At 42.3% G+C, this 23,315-nt stretch overlaps 1 pseudogene; it reads left to right on the top strand.

Moving 5' to 3' along the window:
• The first annotated feature begins 3,938 nt into the window (after positions 1-3,938).
• The window catches only part of LOC110330292, a 65,660-nt pseudogene continuing 46,283 nt past the window's right edge, over positions 3,939-23,315 (top strand).

Here is a 23,315-nt window from a genome sequence, read left to right as displayed (position 1 = left end):
ACTTTTCCTTTCCCTTTTGTTCTTTTCTCCTTCTCCTCCCCCACCTCCTCCTCTTCTTTCTATTCTTTGTCTTTTGAATAGAAACAGAGGTGATAAAAGTAGATTTAAGAATTCTACACCATATCTTTTTTTTTTAATTACACACATTCTCTCGTATGATGTTCACCACAATTCTGACATAATTGATAATGTGCCCATCTTATAGATAGAGAAACTGAGAATCAAAGATGCTAAGCGAGATCACTAAGATTACATTGTCATTAAGTCGCAGAACCAAGATTAGTGGCTAAAAGGTAAGCAGACATTCAAACCAATTTAATTGTTCCTATTTATTATTGGCTCCCTGATGTGACTGCACCTGGCTTACCAAACCTCTGTGGTTCACAAGCGTATAACTTGACACTTGACCTCTAGTTTTCTGCATTCTGGGGACACACAACTTCTTGGGCACACTTCACAAGGCCCTTCTGTCTTTCTGCTGAGTTTTTTCATCTGGTCCTTCACCTTGGATGACTTCATATGCTGGTGATTGGGTGAAGACAGTTTCCTGTGTAGCAGAGCAGTCACTGGTCAGAGAAAGAGGCTCCAGACAGTAGGACAACAGAGGGTAACTATTGGGCTAATAGAAAATAATCTATGTGACCCTGGCTTTCACTGAAGAGATAGTATTTGAGCTAACACCAGCAGAGCATGGTTGTTCTTCCTTTCAGTGTATGTTCGATGAGTATTCACCATGTGCCAACAACAACAACAAAATACACACTGATGCAGGAATTACCCCTGCACCATTTCAGTTGCTTGATGTACAGTAACTCATTTCATTCACCCAGACCCATGAAGCATATTGCCTTTGCCCAGTTTCACAAAGAATAAAAAGAAGGCACAGTGAGATGAAACTTGTTGCATAGAAGAGAAGACAGTGGCACACTACTGCCGTGCACTGCACAAAATATGAAAGGACTTGGTAGGGGAAAAACTGCCTTGGAGCACAGGCGCCTAATCTCCCCAGCACTGGTACCCCACACGTGAGGTTAGACTGAACCCACTGGGAGGAAGAAGGCACACCCTCTGCATAGCTGCCTTGCTTCTAAAAAAGACAAGAGGCTGAGTTCCAAGATGCCCTGTCTCTCTTTTTATTTCAGGTCAGAAGAGTGGGTGGTGCCAGAAGTGGGACAATGCTTTAAGGACGGGAAACAATGCCTGTGAATATTGAAAGGGAGACCAGAGGCCAACGTTGTATAATCCACAAGTATGTAATATAAAATTTGGGGAGTCTAGTGATGTTGCATAAAGGAGCCTTGGAACTCATGGTGCCCATGGATAAATACTGTATACAGGGCCAGTGGGGAGGTCATATGACTGAGTGATGGACCATGACTTAGTGTGGTGGAGAGAGAGAGGATGGGACAGGGTGCCTGGGTAGAGTGTAAGCAGCACATCTGGCAAGGCTGGCTTTAGCACCTCAACAGGCTTGGTTGTCAAGTTGCTGAATATCTGAGTCCTGTTGTAGGAAAACCTCTGGTTGCTAGCAGAGGTTGGGTGTGGAAGGGGGATTAAGGGAAGAAGACTAATTAGACCGTAAACAACAGGGCTGTGGCTGCGAGTAGAGAAGGGAAGATGCCCTCAGATTAGAGACCTTTCTGAAGATAGGATTGGTAAGAAGTTTGAGGGAAAAGAAGGGACAGTGGCTGATGCTTAGGTTTTGGTTGGGGCTAGCTGAAAACGTGAGGCTATATTTAACCGAGTCACAGCCAACTGAGTGAAGGCGAAGGAGGGGAAGCCGACCCTGAGCTCCCATTCATACAGAGCCACTGCACAGCTGGGTCTTAGGAAAGCTGGAGCGGAAGCCTGCGGAGCCAGCCCAGCCCCACACTTAGTGCACAGCAAGACCCCTAAACTGAAGCCTCTGTGAACTCTAATAGGCTGGAAACGGTGAAGTTTAAATGAACAGATACTCCAGGCTCCTTTGGTCACAGAGCAATCACCCATCCTAGAGTATGACCATTTTCTTCATTTTTTAATGTCGTTTCCAGACTGCTTTATATTTCAGTTCAGAGATGCCATTTTATCCAGCTGGATTCTTTTTAGTTCAACCCAATTTTAACCCCAATGTTCAAGTTATTTTTTCCCATTATTCCCATAAATGGAAGTAAATCGTACCATCGTATATAAATGCAGCTGTTTTTCTCTCTTTTCTCATTTTAGATGAAACTCTTCCCTCTTCTAATTTTTTTTTATTAATAACATCTCCCACCGCCCCCGTCCCTGCAGAGAGTTTCACCATTAGCTATTTGTGTTCCTCCTCTCCCATGATCCTTCCTGCTTCTTCAGGGAGCCCCTGTGGAGATGTTTTCTTATATAATCAAATTATAGGTCAAATTCATCAAAGGGATAGCACGCGGGTACGTTTCTTACACACGTTCAAATTAATGAAATAAGTAATACATTCCATTTTAAGTGGAGCACTGGTAAATAATCTTGTTCTTTGAGAGATGAAAATGAAGTAAGAAATTTAGCTGATAAGGATACCTAACTTCCTCATTAAACTGTGAACTTGTACAAAATAGACTGGTGCCCCCACCACTTGTGATGGCCATGTATGGGCATATTATATCATAAAAAGTTATATTTTTATTAATTGATATTATATATTACATTAGACATCACTTTTTTAATGAGCCATTTGTTGACAATGTGAGTTGTAAATGCTTCTTTATCGGTGTGTTCTGTGCTTGCCTGGAACACACGAAGTTCTAGATTACCCCAACAAAAAAAAATATTGTGTGGTTCTGGCGTTGCTTAGCGACGTCCTTTGCACTTTATCTCTGTACAAAGGTCACAGAGGTAAGTAAACTATTGCTAACACTGCCAAACTCTGGGTAAACACTGGTTAGAGCTCAGGATTTTACCAGGAAAGACCCTTTATTTCTACAGACCATGTAGTACAAACAAAAACCACTCAATTATGCGTTAGTTTTTCTGTCCATCAAAAATAAAAATTTGCCTTGAGAAAATGACTTGCTCTCAAGTAGAGTTTAATGCTTTTCCTAATGTTGGCACATAATCTTCTTTACCACTGATTGTACCTTATACTTATCTTTTAAAACTCTGAAAAGGGGATACTAATGTTTTTAACCATTATTTCATAAAATTTGCATGATGGTTAAACCATGTGGCTTACATTTCAGGATCCAACAATTAAAAAGGTTAATAACTTCCAGAGGGTATGATTTGAAAAGCAAGATGTATAATGACAACTCTGAGGTGTTTATTGAGAATGGCAGATAATTTGGGTAAATCCAATGCTTGTGCTTTTTAAAAAACCACCGTGGCTTATGACTGTAGTGTGTCATTCTAAAATCTGTTTATGGAGAGCATCCCTGAGTGCTTTAAGGAAGTTGTGACCAGAAACGTTCCTGCTGCACTGCAGGCAACCTAGGGAATATGTGGGAAATGCTCGCTGATTGGCTAAGACACTTTGCAATATGGACTGGTGGACTTTGCAATGCATAGATAATTTCTAAGATAGGAAAAATTTTTCCTTATTGCCATAGACTTTCCCTTGCATAATTCTACTTTCTTCTCCCCATGCCCTGATGGAATGAGCTGTAAGTCAACCCTACTGATCATTTGCCGTAAGGAGCTCTTGAACTCTTCCAGTGACTGCCCCTTCAAATATGACCCCTGAGCCCCACATACCAACTGCTTTCCAACAGCTCAAAGGCAGCCGAGTGAGCTGCCCACACACCATAGTCAACCCTTCTCCTGGGTCCCAAGCCTTCCCACCTGGCCTAAGCCAGGAAGACTATGTCAGATTAATAAGAAGCAAAGACCACCGCATCACTCCAGTCAACTCTCATGTTTCTAAAGTCTGTGTGATTAAGACACTAAGCCCTACCATATCCAAGTATGCATGGGTACCAGGTTAATTTTGCGTGATGAAAACAATATTCACTTTTGGTGGTGAGACGCCTCAGCAGGTAAGAGCCACCAGCTGCTCTTCCAGTACACCTCATTTGATTCCCAGCACCTACATGGTGGCTCACAACTGTCTGTAACCCTAGATCTAGGGGGTCAGATCCCCTCTTCTGGCCTCCACGGGTACTGAATCAGACTATGGATAGACATCTGTGCAGGCAAAACACCCATGCACTCAAAACAAAAATAAAGTTTGTTTTGTTTTTTTAAGAGAATCTTTAATTTTTTATTAGCTATTTTCTTCATTTACATTTAAAATGCTATTGCCTTTCCTAGTTTCCTCTCCAAAAGTCCCCTATACCCTTCCTCCTCCCACTGCTCCCCAAACCACCCACTCCCACTTCCTGGCCCTGGCATTCCCCTATACCTGGGCACAGAATCTTCGCAAGACCAAGGGCCTCTCCTTCCATTGATGGCTGACTAGGCCATCTTCTGCTACATATGCAGCTAGAGACGTGAGCTCTGGGGGTACTGGTTAGTTCCTATTGCTGTTCCTCCTATAGGGCTTTAAGATGTTTTAAGTATTACCTTAGTACATACAGAAGCAAGCATCCCTTAGGTTTGTGAGCCCTGGCAATGACTAAGACACTGATGGAGAGATAGGGAGTAAATATGCGAGTTAATCAGGAAGGCAAGGCAACTCAGACAGATGATGTAGAAAGGCCTCTCTGGGGAGGTAGCATTTAAGCCATAGACTTGAAAATGAGCCAGAATTGTAAAGCATAGGTGAGACAATACAGGAGAAAGGACTGTGAGGGCAAATCCTTCACATGAATGGATTCAATGAAGTGGCCAAAGACTGAAGAAGAGTTTCGATTTCACTGTAAGAAATGTTACTACTGTCTAGCCAACCTAACTATCCCCTTATGCCGATGTGAAGACTGAGGCAAAGGAAAGCTGAACGCATTTTGCAAGCCCACCTGGCTTCACTAGCAAGATTAAAGGTGGCCTCCATAAACATAAATTAGCCATTTTACCTGTACCATGACATCTTTCATAAGCTCCCACGTATCTAACATGAAACTTCCATAGATGTTTAAAGGCTGTGCAATGAATTCAATAAGGAGGACGATCAAATGATTTATGTATAGGGTAAAGGTTACTGGGGAAAAAAAGCACACAAATACACATTAAACCTTTTCCTTTGGAGAAATACCCAGGAAGTCAAACATTTTAACATCACAAAAACAATTCTAAAAAAGTTAAGTTCCATTTTTAAAAAAAATGACTGGTAGAAAAAAAGGAATAGTAAGTAATCATATGATGGGTGTAGAATGAATGGTTGATTGAACTTTATCAAAAGCAGGTTGCATTTCAAGGGAGTCTGTATATTTATATAATGAAAACTACGTGGAAGGCTACTCCAATGCACAGTACAATCAGGATGACCAGCTAGTGTGACCCATTAACAAAAAGTAAAAGACTCACTGGCAGCTGGAGAGAAAGCAGCTGTGCAGCCAGCTGTGGCAGGACCTTACTGTTTCCAGTAGGTAGGTTTTTCTATCCACATATACTCAAGGCTCAGGCTCACCAACCAACGCTCTTCTACCTTGGGACTTGCCTTCCCAGACTCGCCGATCTTCCTCGGACTTTTCTCTCCTCAACCAAATCAATTCATTCCTCAGAGCCCTAGGCTCGCACTGAGTCAAGAGTGGCCAAAGCAAAGCCCTGTTGTCCAGAGGTGGTGCCATGACTCCCAGGGCTACCTGGAGCTTTTGGAGCATCTTTTTGAAGAAGAACAAGACACATTTTGGTTTATTTATATTCTAATCCTCCATGAAATATCTTGTCCATCCTACCCTCTGAGGGGGCAATGGGTAGCTGCACCCTGAGGCCTTATTCTTCAGCTCGATCCATTGCTGCAACTTTGGTTTCTTTCCAGAATTTTCTTTCAGCCTGTGTATCTGATGGAGACCTGATGCTCAGGATTCAGCTGTCATGCATCAACTTGTTACCTACACTTGGGAGGAATGCTGAGACGGTGCCAGAATTCAAGATGGCTAATCTCAGGCAACTCTCAGAAACTGGTACCCCCATTTTGTATGGAACCAGCCTTTTACTCCACATAGGACATGGTCAACAACAACAACAACAACAACAAAAAAGGAAATACAAGCCATGGTCAGAAGTTGTAGAGTCTGTTTTAAGCTCCATCCTACACTTTAGGAATAAAACTTCTTATTTTTTTTAGATGCTTAATTATTCCAGCTCTACCCTTGTCATTTCAGTGGTGGGCTTGGGCTCTAAAACCTTGACTTAGTAAATGTGCTGCCAGCGTGAAGACTCCTCCATGGCAGAGCAGCCAACAGAGCCTAGTACAAAAGCAGCCTTTCCCAGTGACACGAATCAGACTCTTAACAGTAATTGCGAGTGGGTCCTTGCATAAAATCTGAAAGTTCATGTGAGTAACTCTGTTGTGGAATTATTCCACTGATCCTCAGGGAGAGGAGAAGTTTTGCACACTGCCCAGGCCATTCAGCAAGCAAACTAGACAGAACATGTCTCCAGGGTTGTTTCTTCTACCTGAACACACTGCTTCAGGCTGGGACAGATACATACACACTCCAGAGCCCACCGCTTTGGATGTGGAGAAAACAGTGCGCCTTCCATTTTGCATCTGTGACGTCAGCCTCCTAGGCCAATCTCAATGCACTCTCAGGTGTTCTAGAGTCAGGCTGGAATAAGAAAGTTCTGACTGCAGCGCCCTGGTGGGCTGTCAGGTAGAAGAAGTACTTGGTTCCTTCTGAGCAGCAGTCAAAGAGGTAAGATGTGGAGGAAAGATAGAAGGGAAATCTTGCAACTCATGTGGGGCACCTCGTCAAGTCATTAGGACTGCTGATGCTATAATGAGCCAGGTCTCAGTGGCACAATAGAGTTGTTGCTAAAGATGGCTAAGACATATATGCACTGCCAACATGGAAGTGGGAAGAGTTCCTTGCAAGTGCAGATGGGGTGCATTCTGGTTTGCCACGCTGGAGGAGTTTGAGAAATGGCCTGCAGGAGAGGATGGAGATGGGAGTGCTCATCTCTCAGGAGTCGCTGGCATCTTAGGCATTTCCCCTGTGTGCCAGGGCTGTTCCAAATGCTTTCACTTGGTTCACTCACTGGGGTTGGTGTGCAGCCCTACTGTGAAGAACCTAATGCTCTTATCCCATCCTTACAGACAAGGAGACGGAGGCACAGAAGAGCCCTGGCAAGTGTCAAGGAAAGAAACATTGGCTGCCCATCACCACTACCCACCTTCTTAAACTCTGCAGCATTCTGCCTCAGAACACCATTGTCAGGATGGGTGTCTTTCCTGTGGCTCCTCTACATGACTTCTCTGCCCTCCTTACCAAGAGCCATTCGCTGATAAATCAGCCTCCTCCGCTAGGTATTAGTTAACTTGAACACCCCTTTCCTTTCTCTACATGGGCAATGAGACCCCCCCAGCTATGGTTTTTGTTAATGATAGGCTTTGTGGTCATTTTGTTTTTCAAATATCTCTCCCACCATATTCCCTGTATCCACCATCATGGGATGCTCAAGGCTGACAAGAGGAGCTGATGTCAGCAAACACTCACTTGATAACAGTGAGGTTGCAATGGGAACAATCAAACCAGCAGGGACTGATGCTAAAGCAAACATACAGAATGCATAGCTTTTGCCCTTTAAAATTTTGTAAGTAATTCTGGACACAGTCTGAATAGTTGTTACTTGTACAGTGTTATGTGCCAGGCTCCCTCTTCAATTCTGTCCTCATGGTAACAGATTTAATCGTCATGAAAAAAAATCCCATGCTAGTGCCTCATTGTATCCCTATTTTAGAGAGGCGAAAACCAGGACACAAAGAGCTTAAGTTTCACTACCTGAGCTAACAAGCCAACCAGAATGTAGTGTGAGTGAGGAACGAAGTCTTTACCAGGTAGGTCTGGAGGAGGATGAAGGAAGCACAGGAATCCAATAGTCAGACGGAGCCAAAGGCAGCTACTGGGTTTCCAGTTAGCTCACCTGGTTAAGAGATAGGAGAAGAGCTGGAGAGATGTCTCATTAAGAGCTCTCCCGTGAGGCTATGCCAGTGCCTGGCAAACACAGAAGTGGATGCACACAGTCAGCTATTGGATGGAACACAGGACCCCCAATGGAGGAGCTGGAGAAAGTACCCAAGGAGCTGAAGGGGGCTGCAACCCTATAGGTGGAACAACAATATGAACTAACCAGTACCCCCTGAGCTCGAGTCTCTAGCTGCATATGTAGCAGAAGATGGCCTAGTCCACCATCATTGGAAAGAGAGGGAGAGGCCCCTTGGTCTTGCAAACTTTATATGCCCCATACAGGGGAACGCCAGGGCCAAGAGGTGACAGCAAGTGGGTAGGAGAGCAGGGTGGGGGGAGGGTATAGGGGACTTTTGGGAACACATTTGAAATGTAAATGAAGAAATATCTAATAAAAAATTTTTTTTTTAAAAAAAGAGCTCTCCCTGCATTTTCAGGACCCTTGTAAAGTTCCTATCACCCATATAGTGTCTGCTTACAACCAGACACCTGTAACTCCTACTCTGGGAAATCTGAAGCTCCCTCTAATGTCTGCAATACACACACAAACACACACATGCAAACACACAGGCATACATGCATACATTCACATGCATAAACATGGCATACACACAGGCTAAACACAAATACAGTATACACTCACATAGACACACATACACCTTTGAAGAAAATAAACCACTGGAAAGGACATCTCCTGATGAAAAGCACTTGTTTATTCTTGCTGAGGAGCTGAGTTCAAATCCTAGCATTTTTAGGAAGACTGAAAAACACCTGTAAGTGCATTTTCAGGGACCCCAAACACTCTTCTGGTCTATGCAGGTAGAAGGCATGTGCATGGTGCACATACATATGTGCAGGCAAACATTCATATACATATTAATTACTGAGAAATTAATAATAAATCTTTTAAAGACGGAAGGATCCCAGCTGTGTCCATTTGTTCTGCCTGGTCTGTCTGTTTGTAAAGCCTTCGCATGCCCTTCTAGGATGGCTCAGCTGTGAAAGCTTCTTCTTCGTGGTGCTTGTCCCCATCTTGGTACTGTTCCTGGGGAGTTTGCCTGTTGCATACGTTTCTTGATCCCCAGCCATCTTCTGCCATGCGTTAGACTTCTTATGGGTGAAGACACAGCATAATGAAGAGCAGAGGGCTCTACCCTACTTACTTCGCATCTCTTTGTGATTCCTATTAAAGCCTTGTCTTAGTTCATGCCCCTCTCCCTTTTCCTTTCTCTCTCTCCCTGTCTCTCCTCTCTCTCTGTATGTCTGTCCCTATCTCTCTGTCTCTGTGTACGTGTGTGTGTGTGTGTGTGTGTGTGTGTGTGTAAGCCCACTCATATGGGTGCACTTATGATGAGTTCACTTGTGAACGCACTCATATAGAAACCAGAGAACATCTTGTATGTCATTCCTCAGAAGCTCCGTTCACCTTACATTTCGAGACAAGGTCTCCCACTGGCATAGAACTCCCCTCATCAGCTAGACTGACTATCTAGCCAGAAGCTCAAGGGACTCCCTCTTTCTTTCTCCCAAGGACTGGGATTGCAAATGTGCATCACCTTCTCCAGCTTTCCTCCGGTGCATTTTGGGGATTAAAGTTAGGTTTCAAAACAAACCCTTTACCAAGTTGTCTCCCCCGCCTCCTGAATTACTTTTAAACTAATATTCGTGATAGCTTGTTATAAGGAAATTAAAGAGTTAGTTACAGAAATTTACACAGATTATATAAAATTCACCCATATGCTCCAAATGTAATTTCCCTGTTATTAACATCTTATATAGATGTAGGTATGGTATTTTGTCATAATTAATGAACCAATGTTGATATGCCATTATTAATTGAATGTTATAAATTTATTCTATCTTCCTTAATCTTTGGCAATACCCTATTTTCTCTTCCATGAACCTACTTAGAATATGACACAGCATCTGGTCTTCTTGTCTACCTAAATTCCCCTTGGTTGTGATGTTTCAGACTTTGTTTTTTTTATTATGAGCCCAACAGTTTTTTTTTGTTTTTTTTTTTTATTATTATTTTCTTTATTTACATTTCAAATGCTATCCCGAAAGTTTCCCATACCCCTCCCCCCACCTCTGTTCCCCTTCCCACCCACTCCCACTACTTGGCCCAGGCCTTGCCTTGTGCTAGGTCATATAGAGTTTGGAAGACCAAGGAGCTTCTATTCCCACTGATGGCCGATTAGGTCATCTTCTGCTACATATGCAGCTAGAAACACAAACCCAGGGGGTACTGGTTAGTTCCTGTTGTTGTTCCACCTACAGGGTTGCAGCCCCCTTCAGGTCCTTGAGTACTTTCTCTAGTTCCTCCATTGGGGACCCTGTGTTCCATCCAGTAGTTGGCTGTGAGCATCCATTTCGGTGTTTACCAGGCACTGGCATAGCCTCACAAGAGGCCACAATATCAGGGTCCCTTCAGCAGTATCTTGCTGGCATGAGCATTAGTATCTAGGTTTGGTGGCTGATGATGGGATGGACTCCCGAATGGGGTACTCTCTGGATAGTCCATCCTTTCATCTTAGATCTAAATTTTGTCTCTGTACCTATAACCTTTCATGAGAGTTATGTTCCTTATTCTAAGGAGGAATGAAGTATCCACAAATGGTCATCCTTCTTGATTTTCTTCTGTTTTCCATAATGTGTCTTGGATATTCCAAGTTTCTGGGCTAATATCCGCTTATCAGTGAGTACATATCTAGTGACTTCTTTTGTGATTGGGTTACCTCACTAAGGATGATATCCTCCAAATACATCCATTTGCCCAAGAATTTCATAAATTCATTGTTTTTAATGGCTGAGTAGTACTCCATTGTGTAAATGTACCACAGTTTCTGTATCCATTCCTCTATTGAGGGACATCTGGGTTCTTTCCAGCTTCTGGCTATTATAAATAAGGCTGCTATGAACATAGTGGAGCAAGTGTCCTTATTACCAGTTGGAAGATCTTCTGGGTATATGCCCAGAAGAGGTATAGCAGGATCCTCCGGTAGTACTATGTCTAATTTTCTGAGGAACCGCCAGACTGATTTCCAGAGTGGTTGAACAAGCTTGCAATCCCACCAGCAATGGAGGAGTGTTCCTATTTCTCCACAACCTCGCCAGCATCTGCTGTCACCTGAATCTTTAATCTTGGCCATTCTGACTGGTGTGAGATGGAATCTCAGGGTTGTTTTGATTTGCATTTCCCTGATGGCTAAGGATGTCTGCTTGTGGACGTTGTACATCGTGGTGCGCACTAGGCTCCGCACCACGATGTACAACGTCCACAAGCAGGTGACTATTGTGAAGGGTGTTGTTTCCCTAATTTCTTTTTCATCCCATCTGTCCTTCGTGTAGAGGAAGGCCACTGATTTGTTTGAGTTAATTTTATATCCAGCTACTGCACTGAAGCTGTTTATCAGGTTTAGGAGCTCTCTGGTGGACTTTTTAGGGTCACTTATGTATACCATCATATCATCTGCAAATAATGATAATTTGACTTCTTCCTTACCAATTTGTATCCCCTTGATCTCCTTTTGTTGTCGGATTGCTCTGGCTAGGACTTCAAGTACTATATTGAATAGGTAGGGAGAAAGTGGGCAGCCTTGCCTAGTCCCAGATTTTAGTGGGATTGCTTCGAGTTTCTCTCCATTTACTTTGATGTTGGCTACTGGTTTGCTGTAAATTGCTTTTATCATGTTTAGGTATGGGCCTTGAATTCCCAATCTTTCTAAGACTTTTATCATGAAGGGGTGTTGGATTTTGTCAAATGTTTTCTCAGCATCCAATGAAATGATCATGTGGTTTTTGTCTTTGAGTTTGTTTATGTAGTTGATTACATTGATGGATTTCCTTATATTAAACCATCCCTGCATCCCTGGGATGAAGCCTACTTGGTCATGATGAATGATCATTTTGATGTGTTCTTGGATTCGGTTTGCGAGGATTTTATTGAGTATTTTTGCATCAATATTCATAAGGGAAATTGGTCTGAAGTTCTCTTTCTTTGTTGGATCTTTGTGTGGTTTAGGTATCAGAGTAATTGTGGCCTCATAGAATGAATTGGAGCCCAACAGTTTTGAGGAATGCTAATAAGATATTCAGAAAATTCCCTCCACTTAAGATTTGCTAAGTCTCAAGATACAGCATCATGGAGGAAAGAAGAAAACTTCACATTGCATCATGTCAAGGCCATATGCCAGTCACGTGTATGTGTCTTCTGATGTTGACTTCTACATTCCTTACTTCTTCTGTTGCTATGACAAAAGTAACAAGGAGGAGCAGGCTTGCTTGGGCATCCATTGTGGCAGGGAAATCATAGCAGCCGAGCTTGCAGAGGATGGTCATACTGTGCTCCAGTCGGGAAGCCTGGAGAGATGGATGCACTCTGGTGCCCAGAGGACTCTCCCACTCCACTCCGTCCTGGCCTTCAGCCTATGGAATGGGGTCACACAGTTAAAGAGAGAAACCTAATCTAAACAAGCCCTCCTAGGCTTGTATCCCAGGTGGCTGTAGTGGCTCACAACGACTTGTAACTTTACTTCTACAGGATCTGATAGCTCTAGATGTCTTGGGCACCTAAACATATACACATGTGTGTGTGCGCACACCCATACACACGCACATGCACACGTACACGCACACACATACACACCGCATACTTAAAAATAATAAAACTAAACCTTATTCAAAAGTCATAAGTACCTCAAATAAAGCTTAAAATCTATCTGAAGACTTTAGAAAAGCAAAAACAAGCCAAGACCAGAAAATGACCAAAAATAACAAAGATAAGGGCATAAATTAATGAAATGGAGACTGAAAGAACAGAGCAAAGAGTTGGATCTTTGAAATTTAAATTAGAGTGCCAAACAACAAGGCAAACTAAATTTTTAAAAAGGATCCAAATTAACAAAATCAGGGATTAAAATGTTACTATGGATTTTAATAAATTACACAGAATCATTTAAGAGTATTTTGAGAACTTACATTTTAAGTAACTGAGAAATCTAAAAGAAATTAATAAATTCCTAGACATGTATAGCCTAAAAGAATTAAATCTGAAATATATAAACAATAGAAAGATAACAATCAATGAGATTGGAATAATAATAATAATAATAACAACAACAACAACAATAATAAAGCAGCTTCCAATTTAACAACCAGGCTGGATGAATCTACTGATGAATTATATGAAACCCTTAAAGCAGGCTAACAATATCTCCATGCTATGAACCAGCAAATTCCTGATACCAAAATCAGAGAAGGATCCAACAAAGAAAAACAGTATAGACCAATTTCCCTAATGGACACAGACAAAAAAAGCTCGCAATAAAATTCTTGCCAACCCAATTCCAGAACACCCACACCAACCAACTTGGTTTCATTCCAGTGATACAAGGCTGGCTCAACATATATAAATCGGCCAGTATAAATCAGCTCATAAGTCAGAGATGAGACATGGGTGGCCAGTGTCTGCACTCCCACCCAATACTGTCCTCAAATTCTTAGCTACAGCAATAAGGCAAGAAAAAGAAAAAGGGAGGGGACACACATAAGAAAGAAAAAACTCAAATTAACAGGTACTTGCTGATGGTGTATGACTCTATGCTTTAAAACTCAAAGTACTTATAAATAAGCCTGACCAAGGGAATGAAAAAACACACTGAAGTATCAACTTTGAGACGCAAGAGAAGAAACTGAAAAAGACAGTAGACAATCCAAAAACTTCACAAGTCATAGATTGACTAAAGTAATACTGTAAAAATGACTCAGATCTTACACAAAGTATCTATCTGCAGATTCAGTGCAATCCTCATAAACACCCAACAGATATTTCTCTCGACCCCATTTCCCTGTTCTCTCCATCCTTGCATATCCCTAGTGTGAGGAGGAATCTGGGGTGATTCTTACGCTTTTCCTCTTGTAGGTTACGTGTGTGTGTGTGTGTGTGTGTGTGTGTGTGTGTGTGTATGTGTGTGTATTCATTTTAATTGATAGAAAATAGTACTTATTGGTGGTTACCATCTGATATTCCCATGCTAGTGTGTCTCCCAGGATTCTTCTCTACATCTTACTTTCCTGAGTCTGAGAAGGTATATTCACTCAAAGATAATCTCTGAGTTTTGGAGCTCTAATCTGATGTCTCTATTAGCTTGGGGAAGTTTTGGGCCCTCATTATTTAAATATTTTTCTAGAGTATCTCTTCTCTTTCCTTTTGTGTTTTTTTCCAGCACATGAACTCATGCCTTCATCATCCCTCAGACTGGAGTAACTGAAGATGCTGAAGCCTCCCTGCCTCCAGCGCCTTCTGTGCTTGTTCATGCTGAGCCACTGTGTGTTAGACTTATTGGTGTGTTGGTAAAACAGCATCAGTGGGAAAGGGCGTTCTCTTATGCTCCAAGGAACACTAGGCTTTTCAGCACATAGCTGGTCTCCGGGCTAGGATGCTATACGCGCTGTTTGGGGGTTTTTGGGTTTGGGGGGTTTTGATTTGGTTTGGGTTTTGTTTGTTCAGTAGTTTAACCCACCACCACCCCCACATCCCCGAATCCCTCCCTTAGTGCAGCATCCCCAATCTAATTCTTGAAACTGTGACTCCACCCTGGTTTAGACTGTCTCTAGGGCCAGCTATGATATTCCCTCTAGCCCGCACAACCTTTGGGTGCATTTTTCTTCTTTGTGTCATACTTCTCTCTGAACATGCTTTCTTCATGCTGACCAATTATTAATACTCAGCAGAAGAATTTCTTCTTTGAGGGAAGTGCCGTCCATCCTTCAGGATTACTGCAGGCTCCCCCTCTGTGTGCACACTCACAGATCTGTTTGCTGTGTCAGCTCATACCCTTTCAATGTTCTTGGCTTGTTTCCATGTCTTTCTTCCCTACTAAACTGTAATCTTAGATAAATAGGAATTATCTCTCCCTTATACCATTTGGTCATAGTCCTGAAAACCTATTCGTATACATAGTAGATGCAGATAAACTCTGAAGAAAAGCATGAACATTCCCAGTACTGTAGAAACCATCCGAGGCACACCCCGGCCACTTCACACTAAGGCTGCCGATTATGGCATTTTATCAAAAGCTGCTGTAGTCCCAAGAAATGGGTTCTCTGGTTATAAATATTTTTTTTAAGGATCACATGCAATTGTGCCTCTATTTTATGGTATAAAACTCTTAAAATGAGGAAATGTCTGTGAGATCCATGTTTAAGGCCCTTTCATTCCCTCGCCATTATTTCTCTGCGTGGTGACCTTTCAATTTAGCCTGAGTATAAGTGAGGTTGTCAGAACATCGGGTTACATTATGCAGTTCAACTATTTGTGCCTTGTAAAGACAATGTATAGTCCAACAAGGATTGCACAGTGGAGGAGGTGCCCTGGCGATACTCTGGAGTTATCAGAGTCAGGATGCCTCCACAAGTCGGTCAGTGCTTAGGACGACTCCGCCTTCTTGGAAAGCAGCTGGCTAAAAACAGGTTTTCATTTATTCTCCCAGAAGATAAGATAACCTGTGGCTGCTGTGTGGCCTTGCTTCCCTGGCATCTTGGAGAGAAACTTGTGATCGAAGGAAACATGATGGGGTTGAAGAGGGCAGGGCGGGGGCTGAGCGGGGGTTGGGCAGGGGGCAAGGAGGGGAGACTGAGTCTGCCTGCAGGGCTGGTTTTTCCTTTCCAGGAAGGTGTGTGGGGCGATGTGCTGGGGCCCTTCAGGGGCACTGAGGAGGCTTTGATTACTGAACGGAATCTAAGGCTCCAAGACTTCCCAAGCTGGTGCTAGTACTAAAGGACGTTTTGTAGGCATGAGGAATCTCCCAACTTTTCTTAGCTGTTTGATTAGCTGCCCTCTCCTTCTCACTGATAAATAGCCCAGACATGATGGCTGGGTCCTGTAGCCAATTTCTTGGAGGCAGTTTCAGAGACTGAGCAGGAAGGGCAAGAAGCAGGGAGGAGGGGAGGAGGACCCAACCTTTGTGCCGCGACAAAGGCACTATGTTGTGCTGGAGTCCCAAGGAATATGCTATGAGCTGATATCTAAGAAAAAGAAGAAGAGAAAGAAATAGTTCAGGCACATGGAAACTGGCTTGGTCCTTGGAAAACTGCAACAAGGCACTAGATAGAGACGCCCTCCTAGAACAAGCCAGCTCAAGGTCAAATGACAGCCGTGAAATGACCTGTACACTTTTACAAATCCTGAAACGCATAGCAGGAAGGTCATCAGATGAGAGACGCACATACTGTTGGGCATGTGACTAAGTTCCAGACATTACTCGGTGGAGTCACCTGCAACTGCCATTTTTCCCAAAATGCTTCTATCTGAGATTAACTCTCTTGTTCTAATACACACACACACACACACACACACACACACACACACACACACACACGTGCATGCATGCACGTACACTCATGCACACATACCTATACCTATACCTATACCTATACCTATACCTATACCTATACCTATACCTATACCTATACCTATACATCAATCTTCCAAGCACTGTTGTTTTCTGGTGGTTCTTGGAAGGAATTTCTATTCTGTCCTGACATTCTGTCCAGCATGCCTCAGTGAGCTGCCATCTTACCTTAGATAGTGGTTCATTCACTTGCTTCAAAGAGGTGATGGTTAACCTTGATCTTCAATGTGATTTTTTTTTTTTGAGAAGCACAGTAGAAAACATCTCTCTGCTGTTGATAAGGAGGGGTGGAGTGGGATAAGGACATTTCCAAAGATGATTAGCCAAGGAAGGCGTATCATCCCTGAATGTTGATAGCACCATCCACTGGGCTGAAGGCATAAATGGAATGAAAGAGGAAGAAGGGCTGGGGCTCAGTGATAAAATACCTGCCTGTGGTACGTGAGATCTTGGGTTTGATCACCAGCGCAGACAAAAAGAATGAGGTAGAAGAAGCCTGCTAGCACCTTTCTGTTTTATCTCTCTGTCTCTCCCTCTCCCACCCCACCCCCTTTCCTCTCCCCTTTCTGACCACCACAAGCTGAACAGCTCTGCTTCTCCATACTCTTCTACCACGATTCTCTTTACCATCACAGCCCAATCCAATGGAGCCAGCTCACCATGGAGTGAGCTCTCGGAAACTTTGAGACAAGAATCTTTTCTCCTTTTAAATAGTTCTCCTAAGTGTTGGTCACAGCCAATTGGTCACATCAATACAATAATGATGATGATCATGATATTTTTAAAAGAGAAGGCAAGAATCTAGCAAGCTATGGCTCTAAGGAGAGACAGATGAAGAAATGTTACAGTGTCTGGAACATGGTATCTTGAACCCACAAAGATTGTCTGCATCACCTTAAGTGCTACTCCAGGTTTCCTTCATCCTAGGAACTTCCTCTTCCCTAGACACAACTTATGAATGAGCATCTGGATCTTTTTCGGGCTGGCAATAAAATTCTAAAATAACACTCTGGTTTTCTCCTCAGATAACTGTATCTTCCCTGACAAGGATTATCAACCAAGGGTACCCATTTTCCCTGGCTGTATGAACCCAAGGTGGGTCTCTAAGACTCTCCATCATTTCCCCAGCCATGTTGTGCTTTCTGCTGGCACTGAAGCTATGCTGTGCTCATCCAAGTGTTTTCCCAACAAAGACAATGGACATTTGTCGAAATCAGGAAAGTAATTTAGCAGATTGCTATCGGTTACATTAAAAATTAACTTTTTGTTGTTGCAAAAAAAAAACTCAACATATACATTATTTGAAGAAGGTACTGTAACCCACTTTGACCAAATAATTAGGCTTGCCAGCACTTGCTGACTCTGAGTTGGCTGTGTGGTAACGTTTAGTATGCCTCTACCGTGGTGGGTGTCTTGACCCCATTCTGCAGATAAAACCCTAGTCACGTGCCATTTCACCCGTGACTTGCTTTGTAGCCTTCAACGTTTCTCTGAGCCTGTCTGTGTCTCTCTGTCCTGGTGTGTTGTGGGGTTGCTTACACCACTGAACACGGGAGACTTCAGGAAATCAAAAGAGATGAGGGAGAAAGTAGAGCATCTTAGGTACCAAACGCCCTGTAAACCGTATCTGACTTCTTGTGATCAAAATTGGCGCTTTCAATCATCGGTTTTGATGACTCCTTTAAACCATCTGCTGTTCTTCATGCATGACAACAGTAGATAGTGCAGGTTTCTGTGAAAAGCTCAGTGAATACAGACTTCCGGGTAACAAGATTTTTTTTTTTTACCCTGCAAGCAAAACAGTCCCTACACGGCTATTCCCACTCCTTCGTTCCTGTGTTCCGTGATCGTGGCTAAAGCTTGTATTCTTTGCTTTCCTGACCAATCTTAGACCCTTCTCCTCTCCTTCTCTTTATTTCCCCCTATCTTTTCCCACCTCGAAGTCCACAAGGACTAGCAAATGCCAGCAGTGACTCTACACAGTTTTATGAGTGCTTTTAGTAAATTAGGAATTAGAGCTGGCTTCCTCTGTTAGAACGGGGATTAGAAGGAAGGTTTTTCCAACGTTTCCTGAGGCTTATACAAAAAGTAAGCAGGAATCATGAAGATTGGGAATGTTATTTCCAAATGCCAACATTTTTAATAGACAAACATTGCCTGCGATCCGGCTGCAGTATATTAGCAAAGAATAAAGAAAGCCTTGAAAAGGTAAACACTGGTGGGCTCCCGGAATGGGTGACTATTCTTACTGGCTCACAGCGCCATCTTGTGGACTATTCTTAAACAGAACCCGTTTTCATCTTAAGTCAAGCCAACTTCCAGATCCTGGACAGGCGAGCAAGCTTGGCAAAGTGCAGGAGCTCCTGGAGTCCTTACCTTCCCTAAACACAGCTGGCCAGTCACCACGCTTGTTGGATAATTTCCTTTCTTTTAATTTTTGCTTTAAATATATTACCATGTTTTCTCTCTTTCTTCTTCACTGTTTCTTTCTAGCTTCCATCACCAAATCTGCTTTATCTATGTAACTCCTGAGGTGTGTTCTTTGCTTCATCATTCCATGCTTCCTGTTTCTTCTCCTTTCTACAGATTTTTATATTCCAGCCTCTTCCAGCTTCTTTGAGCATTGAAAACCGGTGATGCATATGCAGACACTCAGGCACATAGTCTGAGGTAGCATTCTTGCTCCACTCTTTTTCCCCAGTATCCACTCCTTAAGATCTGTCTGTACCCACTAATGAGTCTTGCCACTGCTGTCAGTTATTGAGCCCCTTAGTGAACGTGGATTCTCTCTCAAAACTCCTCCCCCTGTGTTGCTATAGATGAGATGTGCTGTGACAGCCTGGGCTGAGTCTTCAGGGCTCCATAGAGACCCTTCGTGTCTACTCAAGAATCCCCCCATTTGCTGTTCTCTTTAAAAGTTAATTTAACTATCCATGGACCTTAACATTGGCCACTGATTGGAAAATGTGTGTTAACTAGCACCAAATCATCTTGAACTTGTTTGAATCTGAATTAACTTACACATTTTATTAGGTTGACACCACTATAGTTTTCGAATTCTACTCATGATAGCAGTATCATATTCACATTTTCAACTCTCTGTCTATTTCCTTCCTAAAGCTGTTGGGTGCCCTCTGTAAAGCTCTAGCGTAGATAAGGGATACAGCTTGACATGTGTGAGGACCCAGGCTCCATCCTCAGGACCAGGTACAGAAGTTCTTACGTGCCCCCTGTTTAAGTAGATCTTAAATGTGACTTACTGTGACTAGGACGTTCTCTAGCTTCCATTTTATGTTCAGGTTTATTATTGTTGATATAAAGAAACACTTCAGATCGTATACAGTTTGCTAATATTACTAATAGCCGGTGAGTAAGATTTTTGTACAATTATTAAAACGTATTTCATTAATTTCACTTTTCCTTTCCTTTTCAATCATAAAATCTAAACCTTTGTCTGCGGTCTCTTTTTAAAAGACAACCTCACTAGGTAGCCCAGGCTGGACCTAGACTCAGTCATGTAAGTAGGACTATGCCACCACCAGGTACTACAGCCTATTTCTTCTCTTAGAGAAGTACCAAGACTCCATATGACAGTAGCCCACATTCTCCAGTACAACCTCATCTTTATTAATTACATCTGCACTGTCCTGATATCCAACGAAAATCAAATTCAGAGAGATTGGAGTTAGGAAGGATTTGAAAACATGGAACTGCTCATCTTCACTCTGCCTCCACTCCTTCAAATCCAATTCTCCTGTCTCATCTATAGTTTTGCTGCAGACAGCCTGCTGCAGCCTCCCTCCCCCCCCAACCCTCCCACCCTATGTCCAGTATATCACATGTACCTTCCCCTCCAAACTGCCTCCCACCTAATGCTTTATCCCAACTCTATCAGGTATTCCTTGGGAACCTGCAGGCCTCCTCTTCCTCCTCCTCCTCCTCCTCTCCTCTCCTCCCCTTCAATCCCAGCTCCCCAGTTTCACTCCGTCTCTACAGCAAACCTCCTGCTGCAGCCTCCCCTCCACTCCACCCTGATCTCCAATAGATCATGAAAATCTTCTCCACTAACTTTTTTCTCCACTGGTCCAGTTATCTCGGCCCCTAACACAAGCAGGCATGGTCTGGGGTCCTGCCTGCCAAACCTAAGAGAGAAGCACGTAGGTCATGCAATCAGGTGGGCAGGCTTGAGTTCTTCACTCTCCCTCCTCCCCTCTGCAACCAATGCCGAGTCTCATCCTCAGCACCTGATATGGCACCTCCTCACTCTTTGCCCTCCCCCATTCCCATGGAACCAAACAGAATCTGGTAGATTTTCTTGCTTTCCTCCCTCCTGTGGAGCCCCTCAGGCACAACCCCAGCCTGTTCCCTTCTATAAGGGTCCAATCCTGATTCCTAGAAATACATTTTACCAAGAACTCCAAATGATAGCACCTCCTCTGAAGACCCTGGAATTTCCTACCAGGCAGTAAGTACACACTCTCCTAGGAACCAGATAGGATAACAGAAACCAAAGATCAAAACAACAAAACAAGATGAGATATCAGCTCCTAGAATTACAATATCCCCAAATCCCAATGCCTAGATGCCAGAGTAAAAACATAATTGATAAGAGTCAGGACAATGTTTCCAATAAAGCCCAGCAACCTTGAGTATTGCAACATAGCTGAAGCACAAGACAAAGACTTTTAAAGAACCTGTATGGGCATTGATAGAGGTTCTTAAAAAGAAAATAGATAAATCCCTTAAAGAAATCTATGAAAACACAAATAATGGAAGACAGTTAATAAAACCATTCAAGAAAGTGGAAATAGAATCAATTAAAAAAAAAAACTCAAACTGAGCAAATCTAGAACTGAAATTTTAGCCACTTAACCAGGAGGTTTATTGCCTCAGAGCCAAACTTCACCAAGATAATAAAAGAGGCAGACAGAATCTTAGAAATTGAAGATACAATACAAGAAATGGATAATTCAGTCAAAGAAAATGTTAAATCTAAAAAAAAAAAATCTGGAACAGAACATCCAGGAAATCTGGGACACTATGAAAAGATCAAATCTAAGAATAATAGGAATAGGGGAAGAAGGAAGAAGAAACCCAGGTCAAAGGAGCAGAAAATATTTTGAACAAAAATTATAGAAGAAAATGTCCCTAACCTAAAGACAGATGCCTATCAAGGTACAAGAAGAATATACTGGAATAGAAAAGAAAGTCCCTTTGGCACAAAATAATCAAAATATTAAACATACAAAACAAAGAAAGAATATTAAAGGCTTCAAGGGAAAAAGACCAAGCATCATATTAAGGCATGCAAATTAGAGTAATATCTGACTTCTCAGTAGAGACTGTAAAAGCCAGAAGTGTCTAGAAAGAAGTTCTATAGACTCTAAGAATCTTCAGCAAAATTTTCAGTTGCTATAAATGGAGAGAATAAGACATTCCATGGTAAAAACAAATTTAAGCACTCTCTACATACAAACCCAGTCCTACAGAAGGCAGTAGAAGGAAAATTCGAGCCTAAAGATATTAACCACACCCAAGAAAACACAAAGAATGAATAATTACAGTCTAGAAAATCAAAAAAGGGGAAACGAATACAGATACACACATACATGCATACATACACACACACACACACACACACACACACACACACACCACAAAAACAAAATAACAGGAATCAACAAACACTGTTCATTGATATCTCTCAATATCTCAGTTGAAGAACTGACCGAGACTAATGGAGAAGATACAAAAGCAGAATCCATTCTTCTGCTGCATCCAAGAAACGCACCTTAACATCAAGGATTGACATCACCTCAGGGTAAAAGGGTAGAAAAAATATTCCAAGCAAATGGATCAAAGAAACAAGCTGATGTAGCCATTTTAAAAATCTGACAAAAAAAATATACTTTAAAGCAAGATTAGTCAAGATAGGAAAGTACACTACATATTCATCAAAATCAAAAGGCCATTGAAATTCTTAACATCTGTGTGCCAAACAAGGTCACAAAAGTTCTTTTTAAACCACTACTTCAGCTTAAATCACACATCGACCCTTACACACTAATATACCCTTGTCTTAGTTAGGGTTTTACTACTGTGAACAGATACCATGACCAAGACAATTCTTATAAGGACAGCATTTAATTGGGGCTGGCTTACAGGTCAGAGGTTCAGGCCATTATCATCCAGGAAGGAGCACGGTAGAGTTCAGGAAGATGTGGAGCTGGAGGAGCTGAGAGTTCCACCTCTTGTTCCAAGCTAGCAGAAGACTGACTTCCAGGCAGCTGGGATGAGGGTCTCAAAGCCCACGCCCACAGTGACACATCTATTCCAACAAGGTTACACCTCCTAATAGTGCCACTCCCTGGGTCAAGTATATATAAAGCATCACAACCCTACTCTCAACAATAGACAAGCTATCAAGACAAAAACTGAGCTGACATCATAAGCTAAAGAACCCAACAGATATTTATAGAAAACTGCACGAAAACACATAAGGATATACTTTCTTCTAAGTACCTTATGCATTTTCTCCAAAGTAAACCACAGTCTTGAACACAACACAATTCTCAACAGATACAAAACAAATTGAAATAGCATACAGAATCCTAGTTCACCACCTGAGGATAAAGCTAGATATCAGCAACAGTAGAAAGCTAGCAAATTCATAGAATTCACTACTGAATGAAAACTGAGTCAAAGCAAAAATAAAGAAAAAAAATTAAAGACTTTTAAGAGTTGAGTGAAAATGAATACAACATATACTTAAACATATGGGATACAATGAAGGCTTTTCTAAGGGGGAAGTTCATAGCAATAAATGCACAGGAAGAAGAAGAAGAAGAAGAAGAAGAAGAAGAAGAAGAAGAAGAAGAAGAAGAAGAAG

Source organism: Mus pahari, chromosome 13, assembly GCF_900095145.1.
Source record: "Mus pahari chromosome 13, PAHARI_EIJ_v1.1, whole genome shotgun sequence".
In the NCBI taxonomy this organism is placed as follows: Eukaryota; Metazoa; Chordata; class Mammalia; order Rodentia; family Muridae; genus Mus; species Mus pahari.
Note: the sequence above shows the minus strand (reverse complement) of the source record. Positions and strands in the feature narration are given on the sequence as shown.